The sequence below is a fragment of the Cebus imitator genome, unplaced genomic scaffold (assembly GCF_001604975.1).
Source record: "Cebus imitator isolate Cc_AM_T3 unplaced genomic scaffold, Cebus_imitator-1.0 Scaffold41, whole genome shotgun sequence".
Lineage (NCBI taxonomy): Eukaryota > Metazoa > Chordata > Mammalia > Primates > Cebidae > Cebus > Cebus imitator.
In genome coordinates this window covers 7384648-7392770 of record NW_016107356.1, presented here as the reverse complement: position 1 = coordinate 7392770, position 8123 = coordinate 7384648, and the positions used below count along the sequence as shown (strand labels likewise).

Sequence of the window (8123 nt, the reverse complement as noted above, 5' to 3'; positions counted from 1 at the left end):
GCAACCTCCGCCACCTGGGTTCAAGTGATTCTCCTGCCTCAGCCTCCTAAGTAACTGGGATTACAGGCCTGCACCACCACGCCCAGCTAATTTTGTATTTTTAGTAGAGACAGGGTTTCTCCACGTTGGCAAGGCTGATTTCAAACTCCTGACCTCCGGTGATCCAGCCGCCTTGGCCTCCCAAAGTGCTGGGATTACAGGCATCAGCCATGGCGCCTGACCTCCTTCCTCCTTTTAACCAGACACCTGCAAACAAGGACTCTCTCCCAGAATAAGGTTACAAAGTTGTTTATGTTAATATGTGGTTCTCACGGTGCCGTTAAAAATAAAGAGAAAGAGAAGACAATGTTAATTGCTTTCCTTTTCAAGTAAACATGTTTACCAATATTATTTTATGAATTGCCATTAACATTTTCTTTTCTTGTGACATTAAAGCTTAAATAGTAAGTATGAAATTATTAAAGTGTGCATTCCACAGTTTCAGAATATATCGAAATTGTATTTTGTGGCCAGGCGTGGTGGCTCACACCTGTAATCCCAGCACTTTGGGAGGCCGAGGTGGCTGGATTACTTTAGGTCAGGAGTTCAAGACCATCCTGGCCAATGTGGTGAAACCCCGTCTCTAATAAAAATACAAAAATTAGCTGGATGTCGTGGCAGGTGCCTGTAGTCCCAGCTACTCCACAAGCTGAGGCAGGAGAATCACTTGAACCCAGAAGGCGGAGGTTACAGTGAGCCGGGATGGCACCACTGCACTCCAGCCTGGGTGACAGAGTGAAACTCCATCTTTAAAAAGAAAAAAAAAAAAAAAAGAAATCATATTTTGCAACATCTTGGCAAGACTTGAAATCCACTTTTATATATTGATTCCTATGTATATTATAGCTTCCTCAAAATTAACAGCTTGAGGAAAATGCCCTGATGAAACTGTGAAAAACAATTAAGTACATGGAATTTAAAATTAGGCAGGGGGCACAGAATTCTACAAAGATCACCTCCTGCCTTGGTTCATTAGCTCAATAGTTCTTGAAAGTTTTGGCTATTTTCTTGGCTTTTCAATCTAAGTATGTAGTGAACATCATTTAATATTTCCACAGCACTTATGGATCTGCACATTTACTGCTACCATTTTCAACATTTTTCCTATTTTTGCTTCAATTCAATGCAAAATATCTTTATAGTTGTTATAGCATTAGTACTATTTTATTACATTGTATTTCCATGCCTGTTTCTAAACTTAAGTGTTTTTAGGGCAAGGATCCTACATTTTCATCTTTGCATCACAAACACCATATCTGGCATATTATAAATACTGTTTGATTTGGTTTCGTTTGATTAAGGTTGGAGTTTTTTGTTTGTTTTTTTTTTTGAGACAGGATCTTACTCTGTCACCCAAGCTGCAGTGTAGTAGCACGATCATGGCTCACTGCAGCCCCGACCTCCTGGGCTCAGGCAATCCTTCCACCTCTGTCTCCTGAGTACCTAGGACAGGTATGCCTCACCACGTCCAGCCTCACCATGTCTAGCTAATTTTTTTATTGAAAAAAATTTTTTTTGTAGAGACAGGGGGTCAATATGTTGGCCAGGCTGATTTCAAACTCCAGGCCTTAAGTGATCCTCCCATCTTAGCCCCCTGAAGTGCTGGGATTACAGGTGTGAGCCAGTGCGTCCTGCCTGTTTCGTATTCGTAAATGAACGATGAGCTTCTGCGAACTTTTTTTCGCTATTTTCCTCCAAACTATACAAGGCTTCTGACTACCATAAAACTTTAGGGGACACTGTTCGGTGATTTGTATGGAAGTGGAAAATATTTTGTTCTTAAGGTGGATGGAATTTCCCCAGTGCCAAAGGAAAGATTGTTGTAGTCAGCTAAGCTAGAAGGAGAAAGTTCCACTGAAGAGATACATGAATGTTAGTGACTACCATGTAGCTTGCTAACTCTCTTACAGCAGTGTTTCTCAAACTGAAGCATCCCTGTACAGTTGGCAGCTCACTCAGGTAGCACCTAGTTTGAGAAACTATAGATGTGAGCATTCTCACTGAACAGAGGTCTAGACAGGACCTCTGTGTGGCTGAGTCTGCTAATTTCTAGACCCCAGATGCACTCTTTGCAGCATAAGGGCAAGGACAGATAGCAAAACATTCATTTATGAAGGACAGCAAACACATCTGTTCACTCCCATCTCCTGATTTGCTTCCAGACTTTTAAAGGCAAAAAATCCATTTTTATATTTCCTTTTTAAATAGATAACATAAAAAGCATAAGGAATAAGACAGATGGTTTCGGGAGGGCATCTGGGAAGCGCAGTGGCCATGGCCAGCCACCTCGTGCTCAACAACGGCGCCAAGATGCCCATCCTGGGTCTGGGCACCTGGAAGTCCCCTCCAGGCCAGGTGACCAAGGCTGTGAGGTTGATGATCGACATTGGGTATCACCACATTAACTGCACCCACGTGTACCGGAATGAGAATGCGTTGGTAGGGGGTGGGCGTGCAGGAGCAGCTCAGGGGGCAGGCAGTAAAATTTGAGGAGCTCTGCATCGCCAGCAAGCTGTGGTGCATGACCCAAGGGAAGGGCCTGGTGAGAGGAGCCTGCCAGAAGATGCTCAGCGCCCTGAAGCTGGACTGCCTGGACCTCCACCTCATCCACTGGCCAACCGGCTTTAAGCCTGGGAAGGGATTTTTCCTGTTGGATGAGTCAGGCAACGTGGTCCCAGTGACACCAACATTGTGGACACATGGGCAGCCATGGAAGAGCTGGTAGATGAAGAGCTAATGAAACCTATTGGCATCTCCAACTTCAACCATCTCCAGGTCAAGAGGATTTTTTTCTTTTTCTTTTTTTTTTTTTTTTGAGATGAAGTCTCACTCTGTCACCCAGGCTGGAGTGCAGTGGCATAATCTTGGCTCACTGCAACCTCCGCCTCCCAGGTTCAAATGATTCTCCTGCCTCAGCCTCCCGAGTGGCTGGGACTACAGGCACCCAACACCATGCCCGGATAACTTTTGTGTTTTTAGTAGAGACAGGGTTTTACCGTGTTAGCCAGGCTGGTTTCGAACTCCTGAACTTGTAATCTGCCTGCTTCGGCCTCCCAAAGTACTGGGATTACAGGGGTGAGCCACCACACCCGGCCAAGAGGATCTTAAACAAACCTGGCTTAAAGTGGAAGCCAGTGGTTAACCAGCTCCAGTGCCACCCATACCTAACGCAGGAGAAGTTAATCCAGTATTGCCAGTCCAGAGGCAACATGGCGACTGCCCATAGCCCCCTTAGCTCTCCCAACTGGCCCTGGGCCAGCCCTAGGACCTTCCCTCCTGAGGATTCCAGGATGCAGATTGTTGCAGCCAAGTAAAATAAACTGCAGCTCAGGCTCTGATCCGGTTCCCCATGCAGAGGAACTTAGTGGTGGTCCCCAAGTCTGTGGCACTAGAGCACATTGCTGAGAACTTGAAGGTCCTTGACTTTGAATGAGCATCCAGGATCTGACCACCTTAATCTCTATAACAGGAACTGGAAGGGTGTACGCTTTGAGCTGTGCCTCCCACAGGGATTACCCCTTCCGTGAAGAATTTTGAAGCTGTGGATGTCTGCTCAGCCCCAGGCAACCTACACCCGTTTTTCTTGTCTCATTTTTCTTGCAAATGTAGCATGACCCGTGTCACTCAGTGGTAGAACAGCAGCCTCTGGATGGACAGTGAAGCTCTATCTAGCTTAGGTTGGGTCTGAAGAGCAGCATCAGTAAAGTAGATGTCTCTTCCAGTTTTCTTTGCCCTTCTCAACCTGAATAGCCTTTTCTGATCGAGGAGAAGCAAAATCTACAAGGTCAAAATAGTGTCACTAACAGTTGAGTCTTGACTTCTTAAAACTGGTAATCCTTTCAGCAAGACTTCTCTTTGCCTCAAATAAAAAGTGTTTTTGTGAGCTTGAAAAAAAAAATCAATAAAACAAGGGCCAGGCATAGAGGCTCACACCTGCAATCCCAGCACGTTGGGAGGCCAAGGCAGGCAGATCACCTGCGGTCAGGAGTTCAAGATCAGCCTGACATGGAGAAACCCAGTTTCTACTAAAAAAATACAAAATTAGCCAGGTGTGGTGGTGCACGCCTGTAACCCCAGCTACTCAGGAGGCTAAGGCAGGAGAGTCGCTTGAACCCAGGAGGCGGAGGTTGAGGTGAGCCGAGATCGTGCCACTGCACTCCAGCCTGGGAAACAAGAAGGAAACTCCATCTCAAAAAAAAAAAAAAAAAAGGAATAAAACAAAAGGACCTACTAATCCTATTTTTCATATAGTAACTGTTTATATTCTTTTTCTTTATTTCTTTGATTTTTTTGAGACAAGGTTTCCTCTGTCACCCAGGCTGGAATGTAGTGGTACGATCATAACTCATTGCAGCCTCAAACTCCTGGGCTCAAGCAATCCTTCCACCGCAGCCCTCCAAGTAGCTGGGACCACAGGCACACATGATTCGCAGCTAATTTTTTAATTTTCTAATTTATCTGTGGAGATGGGGGTCTCCCCATGTTGCCCAGGCTGGTCTCAAACTCCTAGGCTCAAACTATCCTCCCACCTCAGCCTTCCCAAGTGTTGAGATTACAAGTATGAGGCACCACACCTGGCCATGACTGTTTGTTTTCTTTATTAATTTTTTCAGACAGAGTCTCATTCTATCTCCCAAGCTGGAGTTCAGTGGCATAATTTTGGCTCACTGCAACCTCCACCTCCCAAGTTTCAGCAATTCTTCTGCCTCAGGCCCCCTCATAGCTGGGATTACAGGCACGCGCCACAACGCCCAGCTAATTTTTGTATTATTAGTAGAGATGAGCTTCCACCATGTTGGCCAGGCTGGTCTTGAACTCCTGATCACCTGCCTCAGCCTCCCAAAGTGTTGGGATTATAGGCGTGCGTGACCGTGCCTGGACTGCTTTCTAATTTTTAATTTTTTTAATTAAAAAAATATTTTTAAGTAGAGACAGGGGTTTCACCATGTTGTCCAAGCTGGTCTCCAACTTCTGGGCTCAAGCAAGCCTCCCGCCCTGGCCTCCCAAAGTGCTAGGAATACAGGTGTGAGCCACTGTGCCTGGCCTGTTTATTTTCAAGCTAAAGAAATTCAAGTATGTAGTTGAAAAATCCAAACAGAGCAGGAAAGAGTAAAATAAACAGTCCAAGCCTCCCGCCAGCCTCCCTGACTCATTTGTCCTTCACTCTGTTCCTTAAGGCTTCATGGAACTCTGCAGTTCAGTATCACGTCATTGCCCACTGAAAAACTTAGAAGACTTTAAGCTTTTGTTTTCGGGCTAACATTCTATACCTTAGTTTGGTGCCCAATTCCTTCATGATCTGACCTCTCAGGACTTCTCTGCTCAGGGTGCCCCACTTTACACTCCCACAACACAGCCCATTCTTTCCCGTCTGCTCTACTCTTTCCAGGAAAGCCTTCTTCCCTTGTCATGGCACTTATCTCTGTATTTTCACTGTGGGTTTCTTTTTTCCATGCACTAGGAGAAAAGGAAACCTCCAGGGGTACAAGCCTGGCTCCCTGGGAATTTTCATTCTCAGTGCTTAGCCCAGTGCCTAGTATATACGGATCACCAATGAATGTTTTGGCAAGAACAGAGTCACTAGGGACTTGCAAAACAGCAAGGACAGGATGGAGTAGGCAAGCAATTAAATCCAGGAAACGGTTAAAAGCAAGAGGAGTATACTTCACTCTGGAGTTGAAAGAGGTGGCCATCTGCTTCCTGCCTTCCTCTCGCCCCCAGCGTGGACGCCGGCTTCCTGAAGATAGGGAGGGCTGTTGGGTGGGAGGGCTGCGGTGGCATTATTGGAGTGCTGCATGAGGGTGCCGTTCGGGTGGTGTGTGTCATGGCACAGAGTCCTGATTTGATTTTGCTAGAAAGGCTGGGTGGGAAGGGACACCCAGGCAGGGGCAGAAGGGAGCTGGTTTCCTGAGGGTGGTGACAGGCCTCTCCTGTAGCCCAGAGGGGATCTCCACATTTCCTTCTAGCTTGGCTAGCCCAGAAGAACTAGGGTGGAGGCCAGGGTTCAGGGGAGATGCTGGAAACAGGAGCATATTCATGGACAATGAAGTTCGCAGCTGCACAGGTAGGGTGGAGGGTGGGAGCCCAGCTTTCCGGGGTTCTGAGTTGACAGAATGGAAGGCATATGTGAAACACAGGGCTAATGCGGGAAGTACATTCACTCCGGGCTCTCAGACCACCAAGGAAGGAGGCCCGCCCTGAGCAGAAGGCAGCAGGGACATCATAGACTCATGCATAGATGCTGGAGCCGGGGGAGCCCAACCCTTACCTCCCATAAACCCTAATCATCCAATGGCTGCTCTGGGAAAGAAAGGGGATGGAATCTCCATGCAGGAAGACTTACCTGACAACAGTGACATTTTGTTCACATTAGTCACAGGAGACAATTTCATGTTCTCATAATGAAGCAGGGCACGGGCAGTGTCTTGCAAGCCTAGATGTTTTAGATGGGATTGGTAACCTTTATAATAACAATAACAGCAACTGGAAAAAAAAGTGGCTGTTGCAACAGAACATGGGGATTCTCAGCCACCTCCTTGTTGTAGGGACTGAGGTAGTGTTCCTAAAACTTTCCCTCTCTGATTCTGTTTCCTCATCCTTAAAGGGAAGCCTTTAATCGTTTGTGAACTATCAGTCATTGCGTAAATATTGAGCCCTGATGTAAATAATAATAAGATTTGATTCAGATTTTAACTTTCAAAGTCTTTCTCAAGACCCTTTCCCCTTTCAAATATAAATAAATAAAAGTCCAGGCGCGGTGGCTTATACCTCTAATCCCCGCAGTTTGGGAGGCTGAGGAGGGCAGATCACTTGAGGCCAGAAATTCGAGACCAGCCTGGCCAACATGGTGAAACCTCGTCACTACTAAAAACACAAACATTAGCCAGGTGTGGTGGGGCACCTGTAATTCCAGCTGTTTGGGAGGCTGAGGCAGGAGAATTGGACCCAGGAGGCAGAGGTTGCATTAAGCCAAGATCACACCACTGTACTCCAGCCTGGGCGACAGAGCAATACTCCATCTTAAATAAATAAATAACATCTTCCATGTTCTCAAAACACTCAGGTCTTTCTGCTGCAAACACATTTAACACATTATATGCAAGTAAGTTATTACTTTTCTTTGCCTATATTTGAGTGTCCTCACTAGCTGGTAACTCACTACCTCTTAAAGCTGCCCAGACCTTCTTTGGTTACCCTCAACTATAGGAAATTTGCCTTTCCAGCCTGTGAATGGATCTTCTTCCCACACTTTCCACCCAGTTTCTAAGTCTTCCCATTTAAGACCACATACACCAAGTCTCACTCTTCTTTCAAATGACAACCTTCAAGCATTTGAAGAAAGCTCTGACTTGCCCAGGCTAAGCGCGTTTTCTTCTCTCACTTTCTCACCCAGTATGTTCCCCAGACCAATCCCACCCTCGTATAGCTCCTTTCAATAACGTCACTAAGTGAAACCTCAGAACAACCTGAGTGTCTGGCGCCGGAGCCTCAATTTTAAAATGTAGCACGTCGACTTGTGGAAATAGAACACAGAATGAAGAATGTTTCACAACATGAGAAAAATTATGACGGCGGTTAGATGGCAAAAAGAAAGCTATAAATTAGTATATTTTGTATGACTTCAACTTTACAATAAAAAGTGTATATAATAAAATAATTTTTTTGTAACATTTATCTCTGGAGGGTACAATCACAGGTGATAATTTGTCTTCTTTGGGCTTTTGTTTTTCAAATTTTCTGCAATCAACTACTGGTCATCAGGAGGAAAAATAGATCCCGTGTCCCTGTAATTTTTGCCTAATGACCTGAGACCTTAATCTTTAGAATGTCATAAAATAGGCTTCTCACTTCTCATTTCAGAAATTAACATGTGTAGCAAATAGCCTCAGAGTACCAGGAACCTGGTGGGCACTCAACAAATACTTGTTTTCTTCTTCACTTCCCTAAGTACTTGAAAAGCACTCCCCATCCTTTGATCTCATTAAACCTTCTTTCAGCTGCTTCCTATGGCTTGATTTCTACTCCATATCACAAAGGACATTTGCTGTATGTCACACTTTGTCTGGGCATTTTTTTTTTTTTTT

The 8123-nt window shown here is 45.3% G+C and overlaps 1 pseudogene; it reads left to right on the top strand.

The window, feature by feature from the left end:
* The first annotated feature begins 2300 nt into the window (after window positions 1-2300).
* Window positions 2301-3576, top strand: LOC108302463 (annotated as a pseudogene).
* The last annotated feature ends 4547 nt before the right edge of the window (window positions 3577-8123 follow it).